General features: G+C 44.2%; 1 pseudogene; it reads right to left on the reverse strand.

Annotated features, from left to right (window-relative positions):
- Window positions 1-2352: 2352 nt before the first annotated feature.
- Window positions 2353-20225, reverse strand: LOC113223337 (annotated as a pseudogene).
- Between the last annotated feature and the right edge of the window lie 90 nt (window positions 20226-20315).

A 20315-nucleotide genomic window follows, 5' to 3' on the forward strand; every position in this document is an offset into this window, starting at 1 on the left:
CAAAAAATTAGCCGAGCATGGTAACAGACGCCTATAGTCCCAGCTACCGGGGAGGCTGAGGCAGGAGAATGGTGTGAACCCGGGAGGTGGAGCTTGCAGTGAGCCGAGATCGTGACACTACACCTCCAGCCTCGGTAAAGAGCTAAGACTCCATCTCAAAAAAAAAAAAAAAACCCGGAAAAAAAAAAAAAAACCAAAAAAAAAAAAAAAAAGAGGCCGGGGGCAGTGGCTCACACCTGTAATACCAGCACTTTGGGAGGGCAAGGTGGGCAGATCATGAGGTCAAGGGACTGAGACTATCCTGGCCAAAATGGTGAAACCTCGTCTCTACTAAAAAAAAACAAAAATTAGCTGGGTGTGGTGGTGCGTGCCTGTAGTCCCAGCTACTCAGGAGGCTGAGGCAGGAGAATCGCTTGAACCCGGGAGGTGGAGGTTGCAATGAGCCGAGATCACACAATTGCACTCCAGCCTGGCTGACGAGAGAAACAGGAAGGAAGGGAGGGAGGGAAAGAGGAAGGGAGAGAGAGAAGGAGGGAGGGAGAAAGAAAGGAAGGAACCACTGGGCACAGTGGCTCACACCTGTAATCCCAGTACTTTGGAAGGCCAAGATGGGTGGACTGCTTGAGGCCGGAGTTCCAGACCACCCTGGCCAACACGGTGAAATCCCATCTCCACTAACAATACAAAAATGAGCGGGGTGTGGTGGCACACGCCTGTAATACCAGCTATTTGGGAGGCTAGGCAGGAGAATCGCTTGAACCCGGGAGGCAGAGGTTGCAATGAGCCGAGATTGCGCCACTGCACTCCAGCCTGGCGAAAAAGCAAGACTCATCACAAGAAAAAAAAAGAAAAGAAAAGAAAAAAGAAATAAATGTAACACTTTAAACCACAGGAGACAGAATCCAAAAATACTATGTAGTTGGCTGGATGGCCAAGGGTAAGGAATAAATTCAAGAGTGACACATAAATTTCCGGTTTAAGCAATGGGTAGATGTATTATTTAGCTCTAGTGAACGCTGGAGACAGAGTGGGTATAGGAGTATAGAAAGTTAATTAAAAAAAAAAAAAAAAAGAAAGTTAATTAATTTAGGTTTAGGAACATAAAGGTTGGTGTGTCTGTAGCCAGTACGTCTAGTATTCTTGAGGCAGATCCCAGTGAGAAAAAGATTTGGGTATTATTAGCATATACTCAATGACTGGAGCCATAGGAGTGATTAGATCTATCTATACATATCTATACTTCTATATTCCTGTATTAATTGACTCCTTGCTTCGAGAAAAGAAATTAAATAATTTTTTTTTTTAGTAAAATAGAGACGAAGTCTCACTATGTTGCCCGGGCTTGTTTTAAACTCCTGAGCTCAAGTGATCTTCCTGCCTTGGCCTCCCAAAGTGCTGGGATTACAGACGTAAGTCATTGTGCCTGGCCCATCTAAATCTTTTTTTTTTTTTTTTTTTTTTTTTTGACACAAACCCACTTTATTCAGCATTTCCAGCCCACACACTGGGTAGGTCAAACTCACAGACATCGCACGAAAGGCTGGGGACTTGGAAGTGCTGAAAGGCTTCATCTGGAAACAGGCACTGCTCACAAGCCCAGCTGTACCCAAATCTCAACATCTGCCTCCATCTATGTCCCTGACTTTGCAATCTTGTCCCCAGTGCTGAGTTTCTGTCCACTAATTTATCTACACACAAGGATGCTGCAGACAACTGAGCTACTGCTACGAGCTTTGCAAAATTCAACTACTAAAGGAAATGGGAAGAGAGAAAGAGCCAGAGAGAACGGCAAGATGAGACACCATGGCAGGACCTGGAGAGGCTAAATGGGGTTTGCCACCTGCCAGTCCCCTCACCCAGGGAAACGGAGAGAGTTCCTTCTGCAGAGGCAGGTGGAGCACAGGGAGGGCTCCTGGGAGACACAGAAGCAGGGTGGGGGCCAGGAAGGGGGACGTGGACAGAGCCACACTGATAACGCTGGGTGGGGCCCACGCCCACCTCAAGAGGAGGGCCGCTTCCTCAGGAGGCATCAAGGTGCAATCGTCTTCCTTTCTCTTCCCTGAAGCCCTGAGTTCCAGCCTTCACAGAGCCTCATGTGCGTTCTTCTTTCTGGATGCTAACCCCAAATTTGACACTCAACGGTGCACCTCAGGTACCTGCCAAGGATCTGTGGGCCCGCATGGAAGGTGCAGGGTCTGGGTCCCTGGATGACAAGGTGAAGGGCAGATGGGTGACCAAGGAAGGGCATGGCCCAGAGCTGCCGGGACTCATGGAGGATGGGCTGTGGCCAGGACTTCAGGAAGGGTCAGGCACAGGTCAGAAGGATCCTCAGGTCCAGCCTCTACCAGGAGGTGTTTGCAGCCCCCAAAACACTCACACCTCAGAGTAAAGGATAGAGACATTGTTGAAACACACAACTATATAAATGGACCCAAGGCTGGGCGCCTTCCACACTTCCCTGACAGCCACACGCTGACACTTCCCAGGGAGATGAGGATCCATCCTCCTGCCTCCAGCTCTGGGACTGCCGCGGGTTGGCGCCATCACTGCAGCAGCATGCTGAGGCCCAGGTTCCGGTGCTTTGTCTCAGCAGTGATCTGAGCGAGAAGCCCCTCCCTGAGGAGCCCCTCCTCCTTCTTAGCCTCCTGCAGGAAGTGCTCCTCCTCCTCCACAAAGAAGGCCCGCAGCTTCTTGTAGTTGGTCAGTCCTTCTTCCTATGGTCCATCACGTGTCCCTTCCACACTGCAGCGGCTGACTCCGCCTGGTCATGCAGGTCCCGGGCGTCATTCAAGTTCTTTCTCATGATTTCCACAGACTCCTTGTTCTCCTTGCCGCACAGCACCTTCCTCCAGCGCGGCTCCCACTCGGGTGGCTCGAGGCCCGCAGCCAGGCGACAGGCGGCGCAGAGCGGGCCGGCGTCAGTGCGGCACAGCAGCTGCAGCTAGGCCTCGCTGGCCCGGCCATTGCGCGCCGGCGCCACGGTCACCGCCTCGAGCGCCAGAAGGCGGCGGCTACGCGGGAGCCGGCCAGGCTCCACGGCGTGCTGCCAGCAGTCGTTGGCGCACTCGGGGCACGTGAAGGGCCCATCCTCCTCGGCCCAGAAGCACACCACGCACGCCCAACAGAAGCGGTGGCCGCAGTCGGCGCCCACCGACTCTCAGGGCGCGCGCTGGCACAGCCTCGGCAGGGCCCGCAGGGAGCGCCAGGGCTGCGGGCGGCAGGGTCAGCAAGGGTGCGGGAGCGCCTGGCGGACGGAGACCAGGACGATGACGCCAACGCCAACGCCGGGGACGCTCATCTAAATCTTAAAATGGTTAAAAAAAAAAAAAAAAAAGTAATTTTTAATACCACCTTTTAAATTTTATTTATTTATTTTGGAGACAGGGTCTCACTCTTTCGCCCAGGGTGGAGTGCAGTGGCATGATTATTGCTCACTGTAGCCTCGACCTCCCGGACTCAAGAAATGCTTCTCACCTCAGCCTCCTCAGTAGCTTGGACCACAGGTGTGTCCCACCACATCTAGGCAATTTTTTTATTTGTTGTAGAGACAGATTCTCGCTATGCTTCCCAGGCTGCTTTTGAATGCCTGGCCTCAATAAATTTTCCTGTCTTGGCTTCCCAAGACAGGAAACATCCTTTTATTATTCATTTATATTTAAGAGATGGGATCTTGCTCTGTTGCCCAAGCTACAGTGCAATGGCAAAATCATAGCTCATTACAACCTCAAAATACTGGGCTAAGAGATCCTCCCACCTCAGCCTCCTGAGTAGCTAGAATTATAGGCATCAACCATGGCAGCCGGCTCAAAAGTATCCCTTTAAATAGGAAGCTTAATTAATACAATTTCCATAATACATTTTAAAATGTTTAATTCATGCATAAGACTCCCTTTAAAAATATATCTACTATATAAATGAAATGCCCATGCTAGTCTCAAATCCCTGGGCTCAAGTAGTCTTTCTGCCCTGGCCTCCCAAAGTGCTGGGATAACAGGCATGGGCCACCACACCTGGCTAATACTTTTTTTTTTTAATTTACTTTTTCTTCACCAAAAGCAGGTACTTGAAATACCACTTCTTAAAAGCAGGACAATATATGTACGTAAGTATGTGTGCATATGTACGTAGGTACAAAATTATGCTAGTAAGTAGCACAACTGAGATTTAAACCCCAATCTGACTCCCAAGTCTGTGCTATTAATCACTATGTTTTTCCTCCATGAAAAATACGTAGAGTAAGAATCAGATCTGTAAGGAATACTAATATTTAAAGTACAGACAAGAATACAAAAAGACCTCAGCAGAAACTGGGAAAGGTTAGCCAAATAAGAAAATAAATTTGGCGGGCGCGGTGGCTCAAGCCTGTAATCTCAGCACTTTGGGAGGCCGAGACGGGCGGATCACGAGGTCAGGAGATCGAGACCATCCTGGCTAACACAGTGAAACCCCGTCTCTACTAAAAAATACAAAAAAACTAGCCGGGCGAGGTGGCACGCGCCTCTAGTCCCAGCTACTCGGGAGGCTGAGGCAGGAGAATGGCATGAACCCAGGAGGTGGAGCTTGCAGTGAGCCGAGATCCGGCCACTGCACTCCAGCCTGGGCGACAGAGCAAGACTCCGTCTCAAAAAAAAAAGAAAATAAATTTGCGTGGTTATCATATAACACAAGTTAAGAAAAATATTTCCAGAGAAGAAACATCTAACTTTTGAAAAAAAGTTATAAACAATATACTTTAAATAAGCTGGACCGTTTTTCATAGTGAATTTTTCAATTGCAACACAGGATTTTTTCTCATGCCTGTAATCCCAGCACTTTGGGAGGCTGAGGTGGGAGGACTGCTTGAGGCAAAGAGTTCGAGACCAGCCTCGGTAATACAAGGAGATCCTTTCTCTACAAAAAATAAAAAGTTAGCCAGGTGTGGTGGCGCATGCCTGTAGTCCCAGCTGGTTGGGAGGCTGAGGTGGAAGAACGACTTGAGCCTAGGAGATTGAGGCTGCAGTGAGCCATAATCACACCACTGCACTTCAGCAATGAAGTGCAATCTTACTCTGGGTGACAGAGTAAGATCCTGTCTCAAAAAAAAAAGAACACAGGGTTTTTTTTTACTTGACAATTTGTCCTAAGAGGAACATACTACATTCATGGTATCAGTGATGGTTTCCAGTCTCCAACTTTTGAATATATTTTTTTTCCAAATGTGTGTGTGTGTGTGTGTTCCTCTCTTCGTGAGAGAGACAGACTGTTTAATGATTCATTCATTCATTCAGAGAGGGGGTTCTTGCTGTGTTGCCTGGGGCTTAATCAATCCTCCCGCCCCAACCTCCTGAGTAGCTGGGATTACAGGTGTACCACCAAAACCAGCTTTTTAGAATTTAGAAGGCATTTGTTGCTGGGGGAAGCCAAGTAAAACTTGACTTTTTACAAGTAAATGACAATTTAAAAATAAAAAAAAAGAAACTATTCAGGTTCTCTGGTTAATCCATAAAAAACCATATAACTCGTAATGAGATACTACTAGTACTTTCTACCTAAATAGCAGTCACCCAGCAGAATGGAGAATTCCATTCTCCAAATCACAGAAACAGATTACTCTTATTATTATTATTACTACTATTATTTTTGAGACAGAGTCTTGCTTTGTCGCCCAGGTAGGCTGGAGTGCAGTGGAGTGATCTTTGATCACTGCAAGCTCTGCCTCCCAGGTTCACACCATTCTCTTACCTCAGCCTCCTGAGTACCTGGGAGTACAGATGCCCGCCACTACGCCTGGCTAATTTTTTGTATTTTTTGGTACAGACAGGGTTTCACTGTATTAGCCAGGATGCTCTCGATCTCCTGACCTGGTGATCTGCCCGCCTCGGCCTCCCAGAGTACTGGGATTAAAGGCGTGAGCCACCGCCCCTGGCCTGATTATTGTCCACTGAAAGGGGAATTCTCCCCTAGCCTTTGTAGCAAGGCAATTTCTTCAAGATTAAAAGTAGCTTCTGCAAGACAACTGCTACTGAATGTTTTAAAGCAACAAAAAGAAAGGTAAATCAATTACCTTCTACCACTCTTTCACTATTTAGCATCTATCTGTTTATAGAGGACTTTATTTTATTTTATTTATTTTTTTTGAGACGGAATCTCGCTCTGTCTCCCAGGCAGGAGTTCAGTGGCATGATCTTGGCTTACTGCAACCTCTGCCTCCCGGGTTCACGTCATTCTCCTGCCTCATCCTCCCAGGTAGCTGGGACTACAGGTGCCCACCACCACGCCTGGCTAATTTTTGTATTTTTTAGTAGAGATGGGGTTTCACCATGTTAGCCAGGATTGTCTCGATCTCCTGACCTCGTGATCTGCCCACCTCGGCCTCTCAAAGTGCTGGGATTACAGGCGTGAGCCATGGCCCCCAGCCTTTATTGTTTTAAGAGATAGGTTTGCTGGGAGCGGTGGCTCACACCTGTAATCCCAGCCCTTTGGGAGGCCGAGGCGGGCAGATCACGAGGTCAGGAGATTGAGACCATCCTGGCTAACATGATGAAACCCTGTCTCTATTAAAAATATAAAAAATTACCCGGGCGTGGTGGTGGGCGCCTGTAGTCCCAGCTATATGGGAAGCTGAGGCAGGAGAATGGCGTGAACCTGGGAGGCGGAGCTTGCAGTGAGCAGACGGCGCCACTGCACTACAGCCTGGGCGACAGTGAAACTCTGTCTCAAAAAAAAAAAAAAAAAAGAGGCAGGGTCTCACTTTGCACCCAGGCTGGAATGCAGTGTCATGTTCATAGTTCACTGCAACCTCTAACTCCTGGGCTCGAGCAATCCTCTTGCCTCAGCCTCCCAAGTAGACAGGAATACAGGAACATGCCACCACACCTGGCTAATTTTTTTTTTTTTTTTTGGAGACAGAGTCTTGCTTTGTTGCCCAGGATGGAGTGCAATGGCGCGATCTCGGCTCACTGCAACCTCCACCTCCCAGGTTCAAGTGATTCTTGTGCCTCAGCCTCCCAAATAGCTGGACTACAGTTGTGCACCACCACACCTGGCTAATTTTTTGTATTTTAGTGGACACCAGGTTACACCATGTTGCACAGGGTGGTCTTGAACTCCTGAGCTCAGGCAATTCACCTGCCTCGGCCTCCCAAAATGCTAGGATTACAGGCGTGAGTCACTGCAGCCGACCCTGGCTAATTTTTAACTTTTTATAGAGACGGTGTCTCATTATGCTGCCTCAAGTGATCCTCCCACATCAGCCTCCCAAAGTGCTAGAATTATAGGCATGCCTGGCCTATACTGGACATTTAAACATCAAAGCTAATGCTATACAATTATTAAAATGACACTGGGGAAGACAGTAACTCTGAGTCTCTAGTTCCCACATAACACATATCAACTACGATAACAAAACTAAAAATCCACAGACAACACATGTAACAAGTAAGTGACAAAATGGTCTCATGATTTCCAAAACATGAGCAAAGGCTGGGCGCGGTGGGTCATGCCTGTAATCCCAGCACTGTGGGACGGTGGATCACCTGAGGTTGAGAGTTCGAGACCAGCCTGACGAACATGTAGAAACCCTGTCTCTACTAAAAATACAAAAAAAAAATTAGCTGGGCATGGTGGTGGTGCATGCCTGTCATCCCAGCTACTTGGGAGACTGAGGCAGGAGAATCACTTGAACCCGGGAGGCAGAGGTTGTGGTGAGCCAAGATCCTGCCATTGCACTCTAGTCTGGGCAACAAGAGCAAAACTCCTCAAAAAAAAAAAAAAAAAAAGAGCAGGGAAGGATAAATTCTTTTATCTATGTGGGGGAATTTGCTAGTCCTAAGAACAGGCGATTCAGGGACCTAGTCTTTCAGGTCTGCCATCTTGAAAACTTAATGAAAAGCTACCTGGAAGGCGTATTCTCAAACAAATTGTTGACAACAGCAGCTGAACCTGGGAGGATTTTTATATACTTGAGGGTGATTATGAGGAGCCAGAGTTAAGGTCTGCGGGGACTGGAGCAAGCTGGGCCCTATATGAACTTTCTAAACTAACAGCCAATGCTCACTTTCTGGGACAAAGCCCCATACTGAGGAGAAACTGCTGGACAGAGGATCTAAACTAAGGATGCCAAGAATAACAGGATCAAAGAAAAAAAAAAAAAACAGAGAAAAGTGAGGAAAGACACAGCTAGAGCTCAGAAAGTAGACCTTTTTTAAAAAACAGCTTTACTCAGATATAATTTACAGACTATATTTTAAGCACTAACAAAAATAACAGAAGCAGCAGCTCTAGAGCTGTGATGCCAGAAGTATTCTCACCAATGCCTTCCCATCTACAGTTCAAAAAGTTTAACTTAATCTAAAAATGAGCAACAGAAAAGATCACACTCAACTCTCACAGAAAGTAGTTAGGAAGGAAAAAAAGAAGCAGCAGCAGAATAAGCTGGGAGCAGTGGCACATGCCTGTAATCCCAGTTACTCAGGAGGCTGATGAGAGAGGATCCCTTAAGGCCAGGAGTTAGAGGCTGCAATGTGCAATTAATGTGTCTGTGAATAGCCAAGGCACTCCAACACTGGCAACATGGCGGGACCCTGTCTCTTAAAAAAAAAAATTTTTGGCAGACACGGTGGCTGATGCCTGTAATGCCAGCACTTTGGGAGGCCTAGGTGGGCGGATCATTTGAGGTCAAGAGTTCTAGACAGCCTGGCCAACATGGTGAAACCCCATCTCTACTAAAAATACAAAAATTAGCTGGGCGTGGTGCCGGTGCCTGTAATCCCAGCTACTCTGGAGGTTGAGGCAGGAGAATTGCTTGAACCTGGGAGGCAGAGGTCGCAGTGAGCTGACATCATACTACTGCACTCTAGCATGGGCCACAGAGATTGACTCCGTCTCACAAAAATAAAAATAAAAATAAAAAAGCAGACTATCTCCACCAATAAAGTGATCTAGAAAAGCTTATCCACAAAACAAATAAAAGCATATCATTTTGAATGAACTCAAACAAACATATATGGCTGGGCACGGTGGCTCATGCCTATAATCCCAGTCCTTAGGAAAGCTGAGGCAGACAGATCACTTGAGGTCAGCAGTTCGAGACCAACCTGGCCAACATGGTGAAACCCCATCTCTACTAAATATACAAAAATTAGCCAGGTATGGTGGTACATACCTGTAATCCCAGCTACTCTGGAGGCTGAGGCATAAGAATCACTTGAACGTAAGAGGAGGAGGTTGCAGTGAGCCGAGATCTTGCCACTGCACTCCAGCCTGGGTGATAAGAGTGAAACTGCGTCTCAAAAAAAAAAAAAAAAAAAAAAAGAAATAAAATAAAATATACAGATAAATTATATATCGGCTGGGCACAGTGGCTCTCGCCTGTAATCCCAGCACTTTGGGAAGCAGAGGCAAGTGGATTGCTTGAGCTCAGGATTAAGAGCAGCCTGGGCAACTTAGAGAGATCCCATCTCTACAAAAATGAAACTTAGCCAGGCATGGTAGCACGCACCTGTGGTCTCAGGTACTCAGGAGGCTGAGGTGGGAGGATCACTTGAACCTGGAAGGTGAAGGCTGCAGTGAGCCAAGATCATGCCACTGCACTCCAGCCTGGGTGACAAAGACCCCATCTCAGAAAAAAAAAAAATATATATATAAAATATATATATTAAATACATAAATAATACATAAAAGTTTTTAAAATTATATATATACACACACAAACACAGATTCTTTTTTTTTTTTTTTTTTTTTTTTTAGAGAAAGGGTCATACTCAGCTGGGTGCGGTGGCTCACACCTGTAATCCCAGCACTTTGGGAGGCCAAGGCGGTCAGATCACGAGGTCAGGAGTTTGAGACCAGCCTGACCAATATGGTGAAACCCTGTTTCTACTAAAAGTACAAAAACTAGCAGGGTGTAGTGGCACACAGCACATGTAGGCTGAGGCAGGAGAATCGCTTGAACCCAGGAGGCAGAGGTTGCAGTGAGCCGAGATTGTACCACTACACTCAAGCCTGGGCAATAGAGGGAGACTCTCAAAAAAAAAAAAGTCCTGGGTGACTCTATCACCCAGGATAGAGTACAGCGTCATGATCATAGCTCATTGTAACCTCTAGCTCCTGGACTCATAAAGTTCTCCCACTTCAGCCTCCCAAGTAGCTGGGACTACAGGCACACACCACCACCTCTGGCTAATTTTTAAATTTTTTGTAGAGACAGGGTCTCGCTACGTTGCCCAGGCTTGTCTTGAACTCCTGGGCTCAAGCAATCCTCCTGACTTAGCTCCTAGAGTGCTGAGATTACAGGTGTGAGCCACTATGCCTGCTGAAAGAAAAAATTTTAATGCTATGGTGAAGAATAAAAATCAAATTAAGAAAAACTTTTCAGTTTTTCAATGAGATAAAATAACTCAAGAAAGAAGTAGAAATAAAAGATAACTTCACAAACGAAGACTATATGAGAAAGAGTAAAAGATCAAATAAACACAACAGATTTCTTAAAAATGGGAAATTTTGAGGCATGTGTAGTGGTGCATGCCTACAGTCCCAGCTATAGGAGCTCAAAGCTATCAAGTGCCATGATTACATCTGTGAATAGCCACTGCACTCCCATGTGGGCAACACAGCACGATCCTATCTCTTAAAAAAAAGAGAAATTTTGAAAACTGAATAAGGAAAAAGATGAAAAAGATTAGATGTGACAAAGGAGATTCGAAAAAGAGAGCCAACATATGCACAACAAGAGTCCTTAAAGAAGAAAACCAAAGCAACTGGAAAACCAAACGCTAAAAATTGTAATTCAAGAAAATTTTGATGAAACTTTTAAAAAATACATATGAAACTACAAATTGAAAGCGCACACTGAGTACCCAGAAAAACTGACAAAAAACACCACAAAAATATATTCTAGTAAAACCACTGATTTTTAAAGGAAATCACTTAGAAAAAAGATTTTAAGAAAATCACATATAAAGAAAAAAGATTAGACTGGCATCTCACTTTTTATAGCGATGCTTTGTTTCAAAAACTGTAAAGTAAGATACTTAAGACAATGAAGGAAAGAAAATGTGAACCAAGAATTTTATATACAGCCAAAATAATTTTCAGGTATAAAGTCACATATAAGATATTATCAGCCGGGCGCAGTGGCTCAAGCCTGTAATCCCAGCACTTTGGGAGGCTGAGGCGGGCGGATCACAAGGTCAGGAGGTCAAGACCATCCTGGCTAACACGGTGAAACCCCGTCTCTACTAAAAATACAAAAAAATTAGCCGGGCGCGGTGGCAGGCGCCTGTGGTCCCAGCTACTCGGGAGGCTGAGGCAGGAGAATGGCGTGGGCCTGGGAGGCAGAGCTTGCAGTGAGCTGAGATCCGGCCACTGCACTCCAGCCTGGGTGACAGAGCGAGACTCCGCCTCAAAAAAAAAAAAGATATTATCAATAGGCAGTACTGTTTCCATAAGTCCTTTCTCAGGAATCTACCCAATAACAAGTCACAAACAACAAAAATGACTGGAGACACTGACATAAGAACTGATGGCACTGATTATTGGTGGATGTTAGCATCACAAAAAGAACTAGACACATATATCTCCTGCCAGAAGCACACCACCTATGAAGCAGTTCTGCCCTAAACAAACAAACAAACAAATCTGAATATTCAGAAAATATAGAAGACAGAGGAACATGTTAAATGACATCATGGGGAAGCAATACTCTAGATTTATGACAATGTAGTTTCTTAAACAAAAAAAGCTATAAAAAATACATAAAGGAGAAATCTATATATTAAAAGCAACTTAATAATCACACAATGTAAAAATCTTATTTGGACCCAGATTCAAGAAAACAAACAATACAAGAAAATAAATATTTCTAAGACAACTGATAATGTAAAATTAATATTTTGAAATATTAATTTTTTAGAAGGGATAACAGTATTGTTGGTTTTTTTTTTAAATCCTTTTCTTTTAGAGATACATATCCAAACATTTATGGATATAATAATATGATATCTAGGGTTTGCATCAAAATAATTCTGAAAAAGGAGGTAGGTTAGCATATAGATAAAATAATTATTGAAGCTGGAGGATGAATACATAGGGGTTCCTTACGTGATTCTATCAACTTTTGTACGTGTTTGACATTTTCTATAAAAGGTTATTTCTTTTTTTTTTTTTTTGAGACAGAGTCTCACTCTGTCATCCAGGCTGGAGTGAGTGGCATGATCTCAGCTCACCGCAACCTCCAACCCTGGGTTCAAGCGATTCTCCTGCCTCAGCTCCCTGAGCAGCTGGGATTACAGGCACCCACCACCACACCGGCTAATTTTTATATTTTTAGTAGAGATGGGGTTTCACCATGTTGACCAGGCTGGTCTTGAATTCCTGACCTCAGGCAATCCACCTGCTTTGGCCTCCCAAAGTGCTGGATTACAGCCGTGAGCCACCGCACCCAGCCAAAAGATATTTTTTGAGAAAGAAAAAGACACATGGATTTAGTATTCTGATTTAGTAATTTAATAAAAATTTGCAGTTTTATAACACAACTCTAAAATATTACCCTCTCTTACCCATAGAAATTCATTTTGTTTCAACTTTTATATTTTCCAGATCACATTTTCAAAGTCTTAAAAAAAAAAATGATAACATCTGATAGAGGTCAGGTGTGATGGCTCACACCTGTAATCCCAGCACTTTGGCAGGCTACAAGGCCGGGGTGGGGTCGGGGGGGGGAATTCCTTGAGCCCAGGAGTTCAAGACCAGCCTGGGCTACATGGTGAAATCTCATCTCTACAAAATATGCAAAAAATTAGCTGGGCATTGTGGCACGTGCCTGTAGTCCCAGCTACTCAAGAGGCTGGGGTGGGAGAATCACCTGAGCCCAGGAAGTCAAGAATGCAGTGAGCCATGATTGTCCCACTGTACTCCAGCCTGGGCATAACAGGGAGACCCTGTCTCAAGACAAACAAACAAAACTGATAACATCTATCCTGACTTACCAGGTCACAGGATTACAGGTGTGAGCCACCACACCCAGCCTTACAACTCAATTTTGAGAATGACTATGAAATCTGGTCCACAAAGGACAATATAATTTTCGTTCAGTGATTCACCCCCATAATTTCAATTAGAGAAAGCATGAAAAAAAGACTTACCTGTCTTATGTGTGGATTCATGGCCATTTCAGTTACATTCTTTTTGGTCTCACAGAAAATAATAGCCCTCCTTTCAGACCCACTATAGACTTGAAGGACATCTCCAATAACTGCCGGCCTCTGAGACCAATGACACTGGATGGCCAAATGCTTTGAAGAAAGAAAATATCACAGTATTTGTTTCATTAAAATTATTTTAAAATACTTCTCTTGTGTAGTTTTTCTATCCGGTCACAAATTAGCCTTCCTGGGAGACTGTAAGACAAAGACTCTCCTCAGCAGCACTTAAAAACAATATAGTAAATGGCCATCAATAAACTGATGAAAGAATAAACAAACTGCAGTATATTCAAACAGAATACCATTCAGCAATTAAAAGAAACTAACTACTGATATACATGGAACAATATGAACCTTAAAAAAAATGCCGAATGGCCGGGCGCGGTGCCTCAAGCCTGTAATCCCAGCACTTTGGGAGGCCGAGACGGGCGGATCACGAGGTCAGGAGATCGACACCATCCTGGCTAACACGGTGAAACCCCGTCTCTACTAAAAAATACAAAAATCTAGCCGGGCGAGGTGGCGGGCGCCTGTAGTCCCAGCTACTCTGGAGGCTGAGGCAGGAGAATGGCGTAAACCCGGAAGGCGGAGCTTGCAGTGAGCTGAGATCCAGCCAATGCACTCCAGCCCCGGCAACAGAGCGAGACTCCGTCTCAAAAAAAAAAAAAAAAAAAAAAATGCCGAATAAAGTCTTAACAGAAAATGAGCACACACAGTATAATTTCATTTATATGAAGTTCCAGAACAGGCAAAACCAATCAATTGCAGAAGAAAAATCAGAACACTGGTTGTCTCTGAACCGGGGATACCGACTGGGAAGGGGCATGAGGGAACTTTCTAGGATGATGGCAATATTGATATGGTGATAAGGGTTTGGGTTACACACATATGAATTTTTCAAAAATAGGCAAATGTACACAAGATTTTGCATTTCATTGTACATAATAAAAATTATAATATGAATGAACCTCAAAAACATTACGCTAAATGAATGAAATGACATAAAAAGTCACATATGGTATGATTACATTTACAGTCACGCATTGCTTAATGGCAGGGATACGTTCTGAGAAATGTATTGTTAGGCGGCTTCATCATTATGCAAATATCAGAGCGTACGTACACAAACCTAGGGTATAGCCTACTACACACACCTAGGCTATATGATATGTCCTATCGCTCCTAGGCTACAAACCTAAACAGCATGTTACTGTACTGAACACTGTAGGCAATGGTAAGTATGTGTGTCTCTAAACATATCTAAACACAGAAAAGGTACAGTAAGAACACGGCATAAAAGATAAAAACTGATACACCTGTATAGGACAGCTCCATTATAATCTTATGGGACCACCATCGAATATGTACCACCATATACATGGTCCATCACTGACTAAAACATTGTTATGCAGCACATGACTGTACACGAAATATCCAAAACAGGTATATCCATTGAGACAAAAAGCAGATTAGTGATTGACAGTGGATAAAGAAAGGAGGGAATGGAGGTTGGGTACAGTGGCTCACGCCTGTAATCCCAGCACTTTGGGAGGCCAAGGCCAGCGGATCACCTGAGGTCAGGAGTTCGAGACCAGCCTGGGCAACATGGTGAAACCCCATCTCTACTAAAAATACAAAAACTTAATTGTGGGCACCTGTAGTCCCAGCTATACCCGGGAGGTGGAGGTTGCAGTGAGCCAAGATCACGCCACTGAACTCCAGCCTGGGCAACAGAGCTAAACTCCATCTCAAAAAAAAAAAAAGGAAAAAGGAGGGAATGGGGAGTAACTGCTTACTGGTTGTGGGGTTTCCTTTTGGGGTGATGAAAATGTTTGGAACTAGATAAAAATGATGGCTGTACATTGTAAATGTACTACATGACACTGAATTGTACACTTTAAAATGGTTAGTTTTAGTTACGTGAATTTTACCTCAATTTTAAAAATTGTAAATATGGCACTCTACTTAAAGATATATATAGGCAGGGCATGGTGGCTCACGCCTGTAATCCCAGCACTTTGGGAGGCTGAGGCAGATGGATCACCTGAGGTCAGGAGTTCAAACCAGCCTGGCCAACGTGGTGAAACCCCATCTCTACTAAAATACAAAAATTAGCTGGGCATGGTGGCAGGCGCCTGTAATCCCAGCTACTCAGGAGGCTGAGGCAGGAGAATCGCTTGAACCCGGGAGGCAGAGGTTGCAGTGAGCCGAGACTGTGCTATTGCACTCCAGCCTGGGCGACAAGAAAACAAAAACAAAAACCCAACATGAAAAAACAAGAAAATCCACCACATCTTTGAGTGGTGTTAACAGTACAAAAATAAAAATAAAAACCACAGGGATGCAAATCAACAAAACAGACTATGGGAAACTCATAAGACAAATGAGTTTTTCTGTTGTTTTTTTCTGAGATGGAGTCTCACACTGTCGCCCAGGCTAGAGTTCAGTGGCACGATCTCAGCTCATTGCAACCTCCGCCTCCCGGGTTCAAGCGATTCTCCTTTCTCAGCTTCCCAAGTAGCTGGGACTACAGACATGTGCTACCATGCCTTGCTAATTTTTACATTTTTAGTAGAGACAGGGTTTCACCACATCGGTCAGGCTGGTCTGAAACTCCTGATCTCAGGTGATCTACCGGCCTCGGCCTCCCAAAGTGCTGGGATTACAGGTGTGAGCCACTGTGCCTGGCCAACAAATGAGTTTTTTCAACAGAAAATTGCAAAGAAAAAGAAGGAACTATAGATTATAAAATGTTTAAGACTCATATCAATCAGTAGCAATGTAAGAATTCTATTTGGATCCAGATTCAAACAAACTATTTAAAAAAGACAGCAATGGCAATATGCACACTAGGTATTTAATGATATTAAAGAATTACTAGGCCAGGTGCAGTGGCTCAGGCCTGTAATCCCAGCACTTCGACAGACAGACCAATGCAGGCAGGTCACATGAGGTCATGAGTTCGAGACCAGCCTGGCCAACATGGTGAAAACCTGTCTCTACTAAAAATACAAAAAATTAGCCAGGTGTGGTGGTGGGCGCCTGTAATCCCAGCTACTCGGGAGGCTGAAGCAGAAGAATCGCTTGAACCAGGGAGGCAGAAGTTGCAACGTGCTGAGATTATACCACTGCACTCCAGCCTGGGCAACAAGAGTGAAACTCCATCTCAAAAAAAAAGAAAAAAAAATTACTGTTTTTCTTCTACTGTGATAATGACTCTGGTTTTAAAGAGTCCTTAGTTATCATTTTAGAAATATATACAATTACTTGAAGATGAAATGATGACTGGGATTGTTCCAAATGCAGGGGTGAAGAAAAGATCATTGTTAAAGACTGGTAATAGGTAATGTGTTCTTTATACTGTTCAATCTTTCTATTCAATTTACTATTCAATTTTATATGTTTGAAAATGTCCTTATCAATGTTTTTTTACTGACATATTCTACATTCTTACTGCAAAACTTTCAACCATTACAAAATATACAAAGCTGCTCTTTTAGTCTTATTCTTTTTTTTTTTTTTTGAGACAGTCTCAATCTGTTGCCCAGGCCGGAGTGCAGTGGTACGATCTCAGCTCACTGAAACCTCCATCTCTGTCTCAAAACAACAACAACAACAACAAAACCGCATACCTTTCAGAAGCTTTCTAGTCTCTTCAGAAATAGGAAAATTGGAGAAGGCTCCTTCTTTCCGTTCACGTGTTAAGGTCTGTAAAAATGAAACCAATGGCCTAAATAATATAATTTATATTCAACTCTTCTTCATTTACTGTTTTTAATTTTGTACAGATTCACTTACAAGGAAACTTAGTGGAACACTCTTTTTTTTTCTTTTGTTTTTGAGACAGGGTCCCACTCTGTTGCCTAGGTTGGAGTGCAGTGACACCATTCACAGGTCACTGTGGCCTCAACCGCCGGGCTCAAATCCTTCCCACTTCAGCCTTCCAGGTAGCTAGGACCACAATCGCACACCACCATGCTCACTTAGTTTTTTATTTTTCGTAGAAACAGGGTCTCACCATGTTACCCAGGCTGGTCTGAAACTCCTGGCCTCAAGAAATCCTCTTGGCCAGGCGCAGTGGCTCATGCCTGTAATCTCAGCACTTTGGGAGGCTGAGGCAGGTGGATCACCTGAGGTCAGGAGTTCAAGACCAGCCTGACCAACATGGAGAAACCCTGTCTCTACTAACAATACAAAATTAGCCAGGTGTGGTGGTGCATGCCAATAATCCCAGCCGGGAGGCTGAGGCAGGAGAATCGCTTGAACCCAGGAGGCGGAGGTTGTGGTGAGCCAAGATCACGCCATTGCACTCCGGTCAGGGCAACAACAGAGAAACTCCATCTCAAAAAAAAAACGAAAGAAAGATCCTCCTGCCTTGGCCTCCCAAACTGCTGGGATTACAAGCATAAGCCACTATGCCCAGCCAAAAAGGTTATTTATTAATCCAAATCACACAGATGTAGACAAAATTATAAAGATTAACACAAGCCCATAAACTAAGCTAAAAGAAATTACACAATGAGGAATGTAAAAGTTTTTCTGAAAATAAGTTAAAAATTTATTCTATAGCTTTTGAAAGCTTTTTTTATTTAGGTTGCTAATACAAGAGAAAGTTACTGTAAGCTTGAAGATTTCCTTAACATATATACAGGTTAGCATGATATCATTTAACATTTATTGAAAACTCTGTACACTAATGTGCACATAGAACAAAAACAGTATGTCTACCCAGTAAGTTTTACTGTTCATGTGTTTAAAGAAACACACACTAACAATTTCAAACATGGAATTAGATAAAAAATAATTTCAAATTCAAATTGCATGCCATTTAAACAAACCTCAATGCTGCTGTTACCTTTTTATGATTAAAAAAAAAATTACAAAAATAAACAATGTTGGACAGGCATGGTGGCTCATGCCTGTAATTCCAGCACTTCGGGAGGCCAAGGTGGTACGATCACTTAAGCCCAGGAGTTCAAGACTAGCCTGGGCAACACAGTGAGACCCCATCTCTACAAAACACAAACAAACAAAAACTACACTGTCATTGTAGAAACTATTGAAACTGGTAAGGCCCAGGGGTTTATGTCTGTAATCCTGGCACTTCAGGAGGCCAAGGCTCAAGCAATCCTCCCATCTCAGCATTCCAAAGTGCTAGGATTACAGGCATGAGCCACTGCAGCTAGCCACCAGACCAGTATTCTAATAATGCTCCATTTCTTTTAGTTGGTAATCCAATCTGTTTCCAAATCTCTGGTTATCTTTCATAGTTAAAGGGCCGTCAACACATATTTCTGGAGAATTTACAATGTGAAAGCCACCAATTTACAACAATATAGTGAAACAAAAGGATGGACAAAGATTTGGTGATTTTCCTCAAGAACTTTTCGGAAATATGTGGCATACATATAGGAAAAATGAACTAATTTTACATAGAAACGCATAATAAATGTCAATCAAATGATAAAGATAGCCACTGAAACTAGGTAACTGTACGCTAGGGTTGTTAGGAAAGACATAAACTAGGCCTTGACAGGAGGACAGGATTTGGATGTAAAACATAAGAATTTCAAAAGAAGCCTTTTTAAAAATACCTGCTTGGTTTTCTGCTTACACTCTAGGTACCTTCAGTAGTCAAATTCACAGAGCGAAAGTAGAATGGTGGTTACTGGGAGTGGAAGGAGAAAGGAATGAGAAGTGGGTGTTTAATGGGCACAGAGTTTCAGTCTGGGACAATGAAAAGTTCTGGAGATGGATGGCGGTGACAGCTGCAAAACGATGTAAATATACTTAATGTCACAGAGCTATATACTTAAAAATGGTTAAAATGATAAATGTTATGTATATTTTAGCACAATAAAAGTGTTAGCTGGAATGGCAAGTTTACCTTAGTGATAAGGTCAGAGAGGTAGATTCTGCTTTCTAAGGCTATACAAAGTAAATCTCATTCTTTGGTTGAATGTCAGCCTCCGAATACTGCCACCTTAGCCTCTTCAGCTGATTTCTTTTTTCCAGGTCAAATGTCTCCAGTAATAATTTTACCTGGGCATTTTTCAGCACCTTGTGATCCTCTGAGCGTTTCAGGATGTTTTTTCCTTTTCCTACCTTTTTTTTTTTTTTTTTTTTTTTTTTTTTTGGGGCCATGGGGGTGGGAGGAGGAAAGACTACAACTCCTCTAGAGGCTCCTTGAGAGCAGGGACCATTTCTTTACTTATTTAGTTTAACCTCCTTGGTGCTCAGCAAAGAGTATGGTACAAATTAGGTTCAATAAACACCTGCGGATTGAATGAAAATACTGACCGTAAAAGCTATTAATAATGCAAACCACACGATCTCCATCACTGACAAATCCTGGCAAGGCTCATTGTGACACTTTTCCTTAAGCCTCTATAGTTATTGAGGTTTGTAAACCTAAGATCGCTTTCCCCAGGATTCTTGCACAGGGGACAGGGTGACAGAAGCAACACATATTCAAAGCAATCATTTGTTCTTAATCATCTTCTAAGAGGGCCAATGAGAACGAAATGACAGGCGTCACTGCTTAAGGAGAGAAAGAACAGATTCCACGGTGATGGGAGCTTGAGTCTGCCCATCTCTGAGATTCAGGCGCCAACGGGAAGGGCTGAGGGGCCATGCGGGGGGGAGGCCCAAAGCCCAGGGCCATCTTTATCCAGGTTGGGAGTGTGGAAGTGGAAACGGCTCCTGAGCGACCTCAGAGGGCCGAGGGCGACGCGAAGGGAGGCCCTCAGATGATCCGGCCCGGTTCTGACAGGCCATCATCAGGGACAGACAGTTCCCCTCCCTGCCCAAGCCGGCGCAGCCCAAAAGGAGGCGCGGCCCATGCTCAGCCCACCTTTTGCCTCTCCTTCTTCTGGCTCTCGGACTCCGCCAAGGGTGCTTCCAGCTCCATAATGTCCCCCCAGAGGAGTTTCCCAGGCATTACTGGCCACCGCCGCCTCCCTCTGGGCACAGTGGCCACAACCACCTACGGGCAGCGACAGCGTGAAAGGAAGCGGGGGCAGGGCGGCCGCCCGGCCTTGGCCGTGCGTCACTTCCGGGACACGCACCGCACGGCGGGGAAAAATAATCCCGGATACTCTCGGTTTAAGTCCTTCCATTGCGCCGCAACTTCTC

The sequence above is a fragment of the Piliocolobus tephrosceles genome, chromosome 9, assembly GCF_002776525.5.
Source record: "Piliocolobus tephrosceles isolate RC106 chromosome 9, ASM277652v3, whole genome shotgun sequence".
Lineage (NCBI taxonomy): Eukaryota > Metazoa > Chordata > Mammalia > Primates > Cercopithecidae > Piliocolobus > Piliocolobus tephrosceles.